General features: G+C 32.7%; 1 long non-coding RNA gene across 3 annotated transcripts in view; it reads right to left on the bottom strand.

Annotated features, from left to right (window-relative positions):
* The window catches only part of LOC141502416 (uncharacterized), a 293674-nt gene that overhangs the window by 11799 nt on the left and 268357 nt on the right, over positions 1-13518 (bottom strand). The window lies entirely within an intron of this gene.

Here is a 13518-nt window from a genome sequence, read left to right as displayed (position 1 = left end):
ATTCATAAACAGTTTGGAACTGAATTAGTGCTGCCTGAATGATTGTGTGTATAGAAATAGTTCAAGTGTGCTCCATTTTTCTGTCTTTGTTCTTGTCCTTGTTTTTTCTTTACAGGTTTGAAAGTATTTTCCAAATGTATAAATGACAATTCCAAGTGATAGGGGAATATAATTAGATATCTGATAAAAGGGTAAATTGAGATTATTGGAGTTAAATAGTTCATTGAATCATAAGATTTTAGAGCTAAAAGAGATCTAAATCCAAAACCTTTATTTTACAAATGAGAAACCAAGGTTCAGAGATTAAATGCTTTGTTAAAGTCATATAATTAGCTTGGGTCAAAACTAGGACTAGAATCCAGGACACATTAAGCACATCACTACATGATGCTGCCTCCTAATCTCAAAAGAAAGACAAAATAATTGCAATGCTGAATTGGTTATTCTACGTTCAATGTCAGGTTCTTCACTGTGGCTCCATTATAAGACAATCAACATAAAAATAAGTTATATTGAGAATAAAATTATCTATTGAAATACAAACAGCTTCTACAAGTCACCACTGCAAACACAAAACATGGAGATGGCCAATAATTCTGTCTTCTTGAAGCAAGTTTAAGTTCCAGCCAATCACAGAACCTGGAATTGACTTTCTAAGACATGATTCTTCATTGTCCAAAAATATTTCTTAGAATAAAAGTCTCTTGGGCTAGAATAGAGATTTTCAGAAAGGAAATTCCTGGAAGCTTAAACTTAAATACTAATATAGGATAAATGTGACCTTAGTTTGTATTAATTAATGTTAGGTGAAACTATAATATAGAAAATAGTTAATTCCAGAATGGGGGGAATAAAAAAGGAAGTTGCCTAAATAAAATGTAATATAGATTTATCATCTAATGGTGAGTCTTGACTATAATATATAACAATGATCATGAAAAGTGTGGCAAGGTAGAAAGCACCTTACATGTGGAATCAGGAGATCAACTCTAGAATCCAGCTTCAGATATTTCCTAACAATATGAATCATGGTCAAATTACTTAATTTCTCTGAACCTCAATTTCCTCAATGCTAAAATGTACTACTTACTTAAAAACAAATGTGAGCTATTTTTAAATGAAGTTGTCTAGAACCATGCTATGAAAGTAGGGCTTGCCTAGAACTTTGAGAAAAAGTATCTCTAATTTCCATTTTAATGAGGACTATAAAAAGATCTATTCTGACCAGAGAGGCTTCTTGACTTTCCCTCATCCAAGTTCTAGGGATAATCCCCCAAAAGTTCTCTTTCTTGGGTGTATACATATTTCAAGCCAAATGCATATAAACCAAGAAGAAATTGATAAAGGAACTGTGAGCATTACCAGCCTGTTCTTGGCCTTATACCCAGTCCCTCTTTCTCTGATTCTGCAGTATTTTCATCCAGGATGGATAGTCACAAGATGACTTTATGCTAACGAAATTGCTGTCCCTTTGAAATCTGACTATGTCAATTGGTTCCAAAGTTGAAACAATGCTCATGCTAAAAATCTTATTGTCTTCAGAATGTGATTTGATCAAACCACTCCTTTTTGTATTGATTGGTTCTCTTTCTTGTCTATAAGTATGATATTTCCTAGCTAAAATTCTTCAGTTTCACTACCAATCACAACCAGTGTCAGTAGTAAGGTAAATGAAAGACATGGATTATGGTTCTGCCTGATTTTTCTTTCATCTGCAAATATTCACCTTTACTTTTTTCTCTAACTCTTTGGAAATTAAACATTTACATATGAAAGCAAAATGTAGAGACTTTTAGAAAAGGGACCACTGTGAAAGATGCAGGAAAATGGAAATAATCTTGGAGAACATATAGTTAAATCCTCAATCCCCTGATCTGGTTTTCCCATTTGTCTTCAACATTTTTCATTTTTTTTCCCTACTGTGCGGGAAAGCTTCAATAAATGAGGACAATTCCAGATGTGGCAAGTTGTTAATTGATACACACTATGTTGGGAAAAGCACCATCATTAGCTTTCTTGGAGATGGATTTCATCTTGTCATCTGCCACAAAATTTAAATTCATCATAACAGCTCTTTAGATCCTGGATAATATGATAGCTAGTTCCTCATCTATCCTTTCATTTTGCCACTGTGGAAAGGAACTAATACTACATAGATATGTCCAGATTCCCTATTGAGCATTTAGAAATGAGACATCCTGGTAACTTGAGAACATAAACTCAATTTTTTTTAATTGAAAGTTTTTTTTAAATGAAACATTTATAAACTGGTTTTAATTAAATGTTTGTGGAAAGCAATGAGAGCAACAATACATAATTACTGAAATATGATGACTGACCAGATTTCTCTTATGATTAGCCCAAATTTAATTAAAGCAAGAATTAAAGGATATAATATGATCTTTATGCTTGTACAAATAGAAAGTATTGGTTTCTATAAAGAAATTTGGGTGGGAGGATTGGAAGAAGTTCTCATTCAAATTGAATTTTTTTCTGCTTAAACAAATCACATTTTCTAGTTATATTTAAAGGATGATTCTTTTTTTTACCGGTTGTCTAGTATAAAAACTAATAATCAAAAAGTAGTAAGGGTTTGCTTTTTTCTTTCTCAACTAAATAAGTTGTACAAGTGCTTCAGAAATGCCTTATATCTATATCTAAAATTATCCAAAGACAGATTTTAATCTTTGTAATTTTCAAAACATAGATTAAACATCTGTGGCAAAGATGCTAAATAAACTATCATTGTTAATTCTTTTTCCCAAAGAGAAAGTACTGTGTTGGTAGATTTTGGGGCCCTGACAGTGAAGCCCACTCTTTCAATCACTTATCACACAGAAAATTACATGTTCAAGAGCAGATCTCTGAGTAGAAAGGACTGAGGATTCAAAAAATCAGAATGTACATTTAGTGAATAAGGGTCTTAGCCTTCGTAAAATCGATGGGCAGGTATTTTTCTTGGCTAACTTCTCTGCATCTTTAAGGGCCCAGAATGAATGACCATCATGGAAGAAGAGTTCTTAGCTTTTTCAAGGAATCCAATTTTTAACTATAATTTATACGAAAAAAAATTCATGTCATTGTTTTTGTACAACCTAGTTCTAAGAACTTTTGGTGATGGGATCAAATTCACTTAAATCCCCACAAATAGCCCAAAATTTTATTTTGGATATTAATGAAGAATTAAATGAATCTTCAAATGAGATCAACCATTCAGCAGCATGTGAAAATTTACCTCGGTATCCTTTTAGAGACTAAGAGAAACATATGAATTAGCTTGTTCAACTTCCTCATTTTACAGAAAATAATATCAAGGCTTCCTGAGTGATGTTGAAGGTTCCACAATTGGCAGTATAAGGTCTATAACCCAAACTTCAAGTTTAATTTTTATTCTATTACATTACTTTTACTGATTTAATATCTTGGCTTGGATGACATACCCTTCTAAAATTTCAATATGCTTACCTTTCCATTCTACTCCCTTTAGACTCAAAAAATAAAACCTTGAAAGATTTTTTTGAGATAATGTCATTAGTTCCCTACATGAATCCTATCCTGTGCCCCAGAAAGTTGCATTTGACATTTTAAGTAAGCTCTAAAAAATTTTGTTTTTCTCATTCCAAGAAATTTTGGGTGCTGATGTTATATAATTTTGCTGTATTATTCTTTTTTATTGGATGTTTCGTTTTTCATTTCTATAATCATAGATTGTTCAAGCATGAAAGGAACATCAGAGAACATTGGTCAGCTCCATCATGTTATGGATTAGGAAATTAAGCTCCAGAGAGATGATAATGTTAAATAAGTTAAAGGACTAGTTCAGTGGCACAGTTAGTGACTCCAGAACAGTGCTCTTTTCATTTCACCACACTGCCTCTATTATTTTTAATAGTATGTTAAGACAATCTTTTTGTGAACACAGAAGACAGAAAAGAAAAAAATACTATTATCTGTTGTTTTTTTTAAGCAATCTTCTTCACCAACCTCTTAATTTTTTAGCATTTTTTGAGGAAATCTTACATAGATGAAGAATTTAGAAAAAAAATGTTTGTAGGAATATTTGTTCTTTTATCCTTTAAAGTTTTGGGTAGTAGTTTTACCAAAAGTGGGGATAGTGGGGTGGGAAAACAATGAATGTAATGAATGAGAAAATCTTGTTATTGTTATAACATCATGCACCTCACCTATTCATGGGGAACTGTTTTTTGAGAACAGTACTTGAGAGACTGCAGAATGGTACTTTTTCCATTTGGAAGATCCTGTGTCCTTTTCCGATCAGAGCCTCATCTCAGATGATTGGCAGACAAAATTGACCTTGAGACACTTGGTGCCCACATCACAAGTAAGATTTTGAGGTCTGTATGAAGTAACCATTGGAGCTGAACTATATCTGATGCAGTGTGATAAACACAAGTGTAAATATTTGGTCATTTTGGCAAACAAGGACTATCTTTCTTATGTAGAGATAACCGTGTGTGTGTGTGTGTATCGTGACTGTAGCTTGTGAAGAAAATACTATTGATTCTCTTTGAATCTTTCCAAAACATAACTGTTGAGTATGAATGTGCCTGCAACATTGCCTCATGTGCCAAACACATTGGATGTGGTGTTTTTAAATAAACTGTTTTATTGTGCATTGGAAAGTAACTAGGTGCCTTGGTCTTCTTTTGTTGTTGCTGTTTTATTTTTAAAAAATTCGATGATCAACAATTATGAACATCTCAAGAAAGAAAAACAGGGAAGAAGACCATACAAGAGGTTTTTTTATGAACAGTGTACTTTTTGGTGTGTGTGTGTGTGTGTGTATATGTGTGTGTGTGTGTGTGTACATACACAAATATAATATATATGCATATTTACACACATATTTGCATGTTGGTAGGTTTATATATATACATATATATATTTGTGTCTCATCAAGTCAGTGTAACATATATACATATCCAAGTGTACCCACACATGGACAGATAGATAATTTAACCAGGCAGTAACAAATTGGTCTATTTTAGACCTTTTTTACACCTCCCTTCTCTTCCTTCTGTTAAGCTTTTAAAAAGCTTTAATGAATCCCATTTTTGTGCCCAGACAGTGCAAAATGCTCTCATGTCAGAGTATGCTTTTTGCCTCACATGCTCACTATTTTAATGTCTTCTTGATGAGATAAATTTTATAGTTCATTATATTACCTGGTTGGTTATTCCATAGAGGTTTTGGCTGGCTATATGCTAGCAACAAATAATCAGCCAAAGAGGTCATGATTCCAGAGCTAAAATAAAATCAGGTAACAAGCTTAGAAAAAACCAAATTAATTGCTCTGCCCCTTTACCTTTCCCTGAACCACTGTTTCCATTCAATTCAAATAGTCAAAAGTTGCTGAGTCAAGGTACTGTTGGAGAGACAAATGTGAAGAAGACATGATCCTACCCTTGTGGAATTTATAATATAGTAGAAGGAAATTTCAAGAACATAAATGCTTGTGGTGGGAGGAAGAATGTGATAGGAATCAGAAGAGAGGAGTCAAGAAAGGCTACAGAGGTCCAGAGGAGATAAAGATTACAGTAGTTGGAAAATATCAGGGAAAGCTTCATGAAACAGGCAGCATTTGAACTAGACTTTGAAAGATAGGAAAGATTTCAGTGAATCTGGATAGAGAATTCTTAATGGAGTGAATTACATAAAAGTCTGTAAAAAAGGAAAAAAGAAAAGTTATATTAAGGAAAGAAAAGTTGTCCTATGAGGCTGGCTTATAAAATATAAAAAGGAGAGTGAAAGGAAAATAAGACTAAAAGGAAATTTGGATTATAAGGTCTTGAATGACAAGTTGAGATGTTGCAGAAATATTGAAGATTTTTCCATAGAGTGGAAGGGGTTAAAGTGATTTGATATATAATTGAGGAGGATAAATAGTGTTCAGGATGGAAAGTGGGGGGAGGAAGGTTTACAGTCAATTGCTGTAGCTCAATTATACAGAACTATTTTTGGATTTTTTAAGGATATAGCTGACAAACTAGAAATCAAAAGCTGGTTGAGGAGCTGTGAAAAAAATTGTATATTGTCTGTACCTGGTAGAACTGTGAACTTTGTTTTCTTTTCATCTGAGGTAGATATCACTCCTCAATATCCATGAGGGGATCCTGATTTCAAACAGTAGAAACAACCAAAAGAAGAGTTATAAGTGATAAGGAAGTCAGGAGAATGAGAAGCCAAAGAAGTTTCTAAAAAAGAGAAGTTGGTGACTATAATAGAATACTATTGCGTTATAGAAAAATGATGGAAGAGACCGTTTCAGAGAAACCTCAGAAGACTTGAATGAACTGATGCAAAGCAAAAATGATCATAACCAGGTGAACACTTAATATCATAACACTAAAATTATAAAAATAAACAATTTTCAAAGACTTAAGAACTCAGATTAGTGTGATGACCAGTTCAATTCAAGAGAGTCAAAGCTTAAGATTGCTACAGACACCTCCTTACAAAAAAAGAGATAAGACTTGGAGATACAGAATAAGGCATTCATTTATGGATGTCATTTGTTGGGAGAATTTGTGGGCTTTTTCTCCCCTTAGGTAGGAGGGGGGGATGTACAAAAAAGAGAAAAAAGTATGTTAATTAGAAAAGATTCTTTAAAAAGATAGAAATTTATGGTAGAGATTCTTAGTTGCTTGGAAAGCAGCAAAGCAGAATACAGTAATAAGGGCATTTACTTCCATCTGTGTAATTTAGAGAACTGACTACAACATCTGGATACCCACTGGAAGAGAATTCAATCTTGCTTCCATAAGACAAGCTGGCTAAGATTACTGCCCCACAAAATTCATCCTAAGAGAATGAAAATCCTTTATGAGCCTGGTTTCATTGCTCTCTCCTGCACTATCTTGGGGGGGGGGGGGGATTTTCTCAGAGATCACAGAGCATAATGAGGAATTTGAAATTCTCCAGCTTAAGTGACAGCTTATCAACTAAAGAGCTTAATTTTGCTTCAGTGACTTGCTAAGGGCGGGGTATATCTTGAAAGCTGTAACACCCAGGCTTAGGGCTATTGTTTTATTGAGAGTATAATAATGCTTCATTATTGAAACAGCTTGATACTCTTTCCATGGTCCATGAGTAGCAAAGAAATAGCTCTCTCTAACATGAGAGCTATATAGACCTGAAGGAAAACATATGACAGAGAATTTTGCCTATCAGATAAAATGTGGTGCAGGCCACTCCCTAAAAAGAGCAAGGACATCAAGGTCTATGGTCCAGAGTTGTGAGTTGCCCTATTTCCTTGGTTCTAGGCTTCCCTACTTACTGTCTGTAGGTAAGTTCTCACTGTACCCCATGGATGCTACTTGCCTTGGTATGAGTGTAAAGCCAAATTATCAAATAGACTATTTTAATTATTCCTTTTTTTGTCATCTATTGAGTAAATGTTATGATATGATTATTCTTGCTTTTGCCTTCTTGTTTAATAAATAGTTTATTTTTAAGAATTATTATTATTATTTATAACAGTTTTGTGGCAGTTAAGAAATGAACATTGAGGAGAGGTGATGGCTGAACATCGTATGGTATATGATTGTAATGGAATCTTATTGTGTGATAAGAAATGACAAGCAGAATGATTTTAGAAAAAATACCTGGAAAGACTTACATTAACTGATTCAAAATGGAGAAGAACCAGGAGAACATTGTACACAATAACAGAAACACTGTGCAATGAATTATTGGGAATGACAGCTATTTTCAGCAATGCAATGTTTTAAGACAATTCCTAAGGACTAACACATTCTCTCTCACATTCTCTCTCTCTCTCTCTCTCTCTCTCTCTCCCCTTCCCTTCCTCCCTCTCTCTTTCCAAGACATTTTGGTTTTTTCTTGTTTTTTTTTTACTTTTTTGACATAAACTAAATGATTAACAGATAAATATATGATTGCACATGTATAAACTATATCAGATATAGTATATAACATCGATAGGAGCAGGGAAGGGAGTGGGGAAAAGATAGAATTTGGACCTCAAAATAATTTTAAATGTTATAAATTGTTTTAGCATAAAATTAGGAAAAATAGAAAATATTAGTTTTTAAATTATCATTATTAGAATTGATTTTTAAATGAGAAACACAACAGTGCAAACTTGAGAATTATAATGGTGAGTAGTAGAAGTATATCCACCACCTACCCACATCCCAGTAGGGTTGCTCCTAGGTACCCAAGTGTGATATAAGCACATAGTCATGTCTATATCCCACCCCAGGAAAGTCTGCCTCCTCCTAAAGATCTGCCAGCTGGAGTACAAGATAGAATGAATGAATAAGTTCAGAGAGTGTGAAGGAAGGCATAGGTGCCACATTGGACACCACCAAATCTGAAAGGGTCATGTAAAGGTGCCATTCTCAGACTGTTATTTGCAATGTAAAATGAGCCAAAATCTGTTTCTCCTATTTGGTCCTAGCAAGAATCTTGTTTCTACTAACCACTATGTTTCACAAGATTGATAATCAAGTGAAATATATACATATATTTTAAATACTTTGTAAACCTTCAAGTACTATTTAAATATCAGCTAATAATTATCTTAAAGCCTTCCAGATTTCTTGTGGGATAACTGTTTTGCTCAACTTCCCTATTTTAGTTTTATTTTTCTCTTTTCTAAGCAAGTTCAGCCCTTTCAATTGTCCTTATTAAAACACAATTTCCTTTACTCATCCCAGTTACACTCCTCTGCTCATAGTCCAACATGCAAATGTCTTACTTAAAACATGAGTAGTAAAATAGAACACAGAGTTCTCAAAGTAGTTGGTCAAAAAGAGAACAATAGGACTAATATTACACTGTTATCCTAGATATTATGTTTATGATTAATTCAGCTCAAGAATTTTTTTATTAAAAGTCCTGTGTTTTGGAGGAGCTTGTTGGGATTATAGTCAATCAAAACTGCAGATCTTTTAAACACAAACTCTTGTCCAATTGCTTTTCTCTGAAAAGTTCTTTGTAAATCTTGAGATGCTTTGGAAATTTATTCTATAAATTTACACTATTATTATATTTCATTTTTTAAGTTTGGACTCCTTTTATCCTGTTGAGATCTTTGGGAAGATTGACTTTTGTATTTTAATGTATTAGCCATTCTTAATAATTTTGGGTTACCTACAAATCCAATCGATGTGCCATCCATGTTTTCACTCAGTACCTGTTGTGTGCCAGCTGGCTAACTTATACTTTACTCATAACCTATTTCTTGACTCAGTCCAGATGTAGGCAAGTTCTCAGGAGAATGTCGAAGAGGCAGGAGACAAAGATGGCATGCAAGTGCTTAAATCCCTTTTTAAGTCCCTAGTTCCCTCCCAATCATGTGGCATTCTCTAATTACTAGTCAAACAATGCTCCTGTACTAGTGGACAACAGGTGATAAAAGTTTACTTCCTCAGGCTAGTACATTCACACAATGTTGCTATCTCAGACTTAGTGTCTCACACATTGTTCCTGGAAGTGCCAAAACATAAGGAACAGATGAGAAGATCCTGAGAGCCAACCCAGGTAAGTAGGCCATTGGTGTACATGGGCAAGAGGACTTTTAAGTCATTTCCAATCATGTAAGACCTTCCTGTGACCCTCAACAGTCTCTTACGATCATCAATATAAATATCTGTAACATCCTACTGGAGACCTGACTCTAGATTGGTTTCAACTCATGCAAGTTCCTACTATTCCAGTTATGCCTTAAAACAATGGTTCCTATTTAGTGATTTTAAAACCACTAGAGGTTCCCAAGAATAGTCCAAGGAATTCACACTAAAAATTATTTAATTGCACCTTAAACAGTAAGTAATTGTCAAATTATGTTAGAAATCTATTTTTCCTCAAGCATGCATATGTTTGAAGCATTATGGTTTTGTTTCTAAAATGATTCTGCCATCATCACATGAACAATAATTTTCTTGTTTGTGCAATGATTAAATCAAATCCTTACCTCTTCGAAGTGTAATATATTCTTTTTTTTAGATTTTTTTTGCAAGGCAAATGAGGTTAAGTGGCTTGCTCAAGGTCACACAGCTAGGTAATTATTAAGTGTCTGAGGTCAGATTTGAACTCAGGTCCTCCTGACTCCAGGGCTGGTGCTCTATCCACTGTGCCACCTAGCTGTCCCTGAGTGAAATATATTCTTGTAGTTTTTTCAATCTGTCATCAAATTGTTTCCAAGCAATGACTGAACACAGGTATCTAAAAGATGGTCAGGCATAGCCTTTGTGTACTGTATACAGCATCAGAGTAGCTCTCTCATGCCCATATTTTACCCTGTAACTATATCTTATCATTTCTATAATTATGGGACCAAGATATTACATTCGGACCCTACAGTGCAAATGTCACACTATTTGAAAACCATGATCATAGGGCATATACATTATTAGTCATCTTGAAATGCTCACAGAATCTCACCAGCATTTTGCAGAAATAAACCTTACAATGAATCTCACTCAAGTTTAACATTGTTTTCAGATTTAAACTTATCTTACAATTTTTTTTTACTGTTTGGAGAATTTTCAAGTCAATGGGTTGGCCAGTAGAATTTCTGTAAGAATATATAGCCAATACAATCAAATGAGTGAGAGAAGAAAGCCTCATCTGAAAAAATCATTTCCTTATAAAGGTTTATGTTTAAACATTATAAAAAATGAAATATATGCAATTGTACCTTCATTTAATACCATGTTTATAACAAGTAGAAAAATATATTTTTATATCATAACTAATTATTAATATTTGTTCATTGGTTATACCTAATCAACTTTTCTCTTCCAGAGTCTGTGGGTGCTGGTAATGGCAATGTTTAACTATAGGAGTATGTGCAAATGCCTGCTGGTTGCTGTGAAAAAATGTTTCTTTAAGCAATATGCCTCTCCATTAATTGTACTGGTATAGTATTGTTATATATTTACTATCATAATATAAAAATGAAATTTTATAGAAATGGTTTTAATCATAGCTGCCCCAATGGATAATGGATTGTTAGATAAAGACTAGAGCTATATTAAAAAATATTTAAAAATATGTTAATGAGGAATCTCAAAATATTTGTTCAGATCCAGGGAATGAATAAGTCATTAGGTAGGCCTCATTTCAGAAGTAATTTATAAAGAAATTCAAAATACCAGTATTACAACAGGCATGGAAAATAGAAAATATACTGGAGAATACCTTAAATTTAGTTTTTTTGTTTCTTAAAGACACTGAATATTCACAGCAGCAATGTGGAGTTCTTTCAAATAGCAGCTTAAAACTTTCTTTTATGTCTTGACATTTAAAAATCAAAATATGAAAGCTATGTTGATTTTTCTAAGTGGAAAGAACAAGATTTAAAAACATGAAATATTGATTGAAGCTTCATATTTAGTAAGTAAGTTATTAAATTGCAAAAACAATGTGGAACTTATATTACTACTACAGAAAAATTAATTTTATTTACCAAAGAAATTGTCACATGCATGTTTGGAGATGATTCCATTATGAAGCTAGAGATGATATCTGCTTCTAATAAGTTAACATCTTATTGGGTGAATTTGTCTGCTGATGTTGAATCACTTATTGCAGAAATATTTTGTAAAAGTGACATTTACTTTTCGAAATTAAATAAGACAAATGATATTTATGTCCTAGCAATTTTATTTATAAGGTTATCTTGCATGATGGTAAAGTGGAAGAGATTATACTGCTTTGTTATCAGTTAATAGGATGTACAATCAGAGAAGACATTTTTAATCTAATTAACTTATACTTTGAAGAAAAACAAATCAATTTTTTCTCTTGTAGAATTTACATAGAAGGAGCAAAATCAATGACTGAGAAATTTGGGAGTGTTATTTCATATATCAAAAACTTAACACAAATACATCATGGACACACCACAGCATATACAAAATGTTTTGGCACTAAAGAAAATGCCACAACAACTTAAAAGCATGTTAGATTATCTGTCAAAATAATTAATTTCATAAAATCAAGATGCACTAACTATTGATTATTTACCATTTTATACAGTTAGATAGACAGTGAGCATGTTCCACTTCAAGCACAGAGAGATATTAAGTGACTTCCCCATGGAAGTTTACTATTTATCTATTTGAATTGAAGAAAGGATTGTTTCTTCTCTTCATTAAACAACCCATCTTTTTTTTTTACCTAAGTGTACAAGTGATATGAAATGGCAGCAAAGATTGGCATATTTAGTAGATGTCTTTTCAAAAATTAACTAACTGAGCACATTACAGGATGCAAATAAAAGCCTGTTCATTATTCAAAACAAAGAAAACATATTAAGAAACTAAAATTTTGGAAACATACAATTAAGAAAAGTACTAAATGCTTTGTGACATTACATTCTTTCTTGGCAGTTAAACATTAGATCTGAAGAAGACCTGAGACCCAAGGCACTTACCAGCTGCTTAACTGTCCTCTCTCTAGGCCTCTTTTCCTTATCTTTAAAATGGGTTGGAAAAGAGTTCTTTCCTCTCAGAATTGTGGTGAAGATAAAAATGAAATAATATCTGTTAAGCATTTTGCAAATCTCAAAGTACAATATAAATGTTAAGTACTATTATAAGTACCTTATTGGAAAATAAATCATCTTTGGATCAGGCTATCAAAAAAGCATCAATGACAATGTGAAATTTTTAAAAATGACTTCTAATGAATATTTTTCTGAAATTTCCAATAAATAAGATTGGATTCCCAATGTTTTTGATATGTTATTTACATCTGTAGCTGATGAAATGACAATTTAATAGACATATCAAAAGACTTTGTACAAGAAGCATCGTACAAAAGCAACAGCCATATAGATTTTTGGCTAAAAATGAAATCATTTCTCATCAAGAGAGCTGGCAAAATTCTCTCTCCATTTTCTACCACATCCATATGTGAGCAAGTATTTTAATCTTGTTTTAAATCAAAATGCAAAACTCAATGTATAACAAGGTTTAAAAGTATAGCCTATTTCATTAAAAAATGTTATTTGTTTTCAACAAAAAATTGTAAAATAAAAAAATTTAATATTGTCTTGAGGATATTAGTAAGCATATGAGCACCTGCTAGATTACTTCTTTTAATTCTTATGGGATGTCCCACATAAAATATCTGGAATAAGCTTATAAATTAGCTCTATATATTAAAGTTTTTTAAATTGTAGATAAAAATATTACATAATTATTTAGTGAAAATTATAATTTGGCACCCTTTTGAACAAAATTACCATTATACTTATTATTACATTGGTAATGAATAAATATGAAAGAATATTATGAATAAATTATCCTGGGGGTTCACAATACATTTTTAGTTATTGTTGAGAGAGGTTCGTAGATTGAAAAATGTTGGAAGTTACTTCCATAAAGTACAATTCTAGGGATTGTTTTTCAGACCATCTATGGGCTCACATCAGTGAATACCCCCTTTGCATCATTCATTTCCAAACATTCCTTTGCTTACTGTGTAGACATTTAAAAGAAGTAAAAATACATTAGAATTAAA

This window comes from Macrotis lagotis, chromosome X (assembly GCF_037893015.1).
Source record: "Macrotis lagotis isolate mMagLag1 chromosome X, bilby.v1.9.chrom.fasta, whole genome shotgun sequence".
Lineage (NCBI taxonomy): Eukaryota > Metazoa > Chordata > Mammalia > Peramelemorphia > Peramelidae > Macrotis > Macrotis lagotis.
This window is presented reverse-complemented; position numbering and strand designations above follow the sequence as displayed.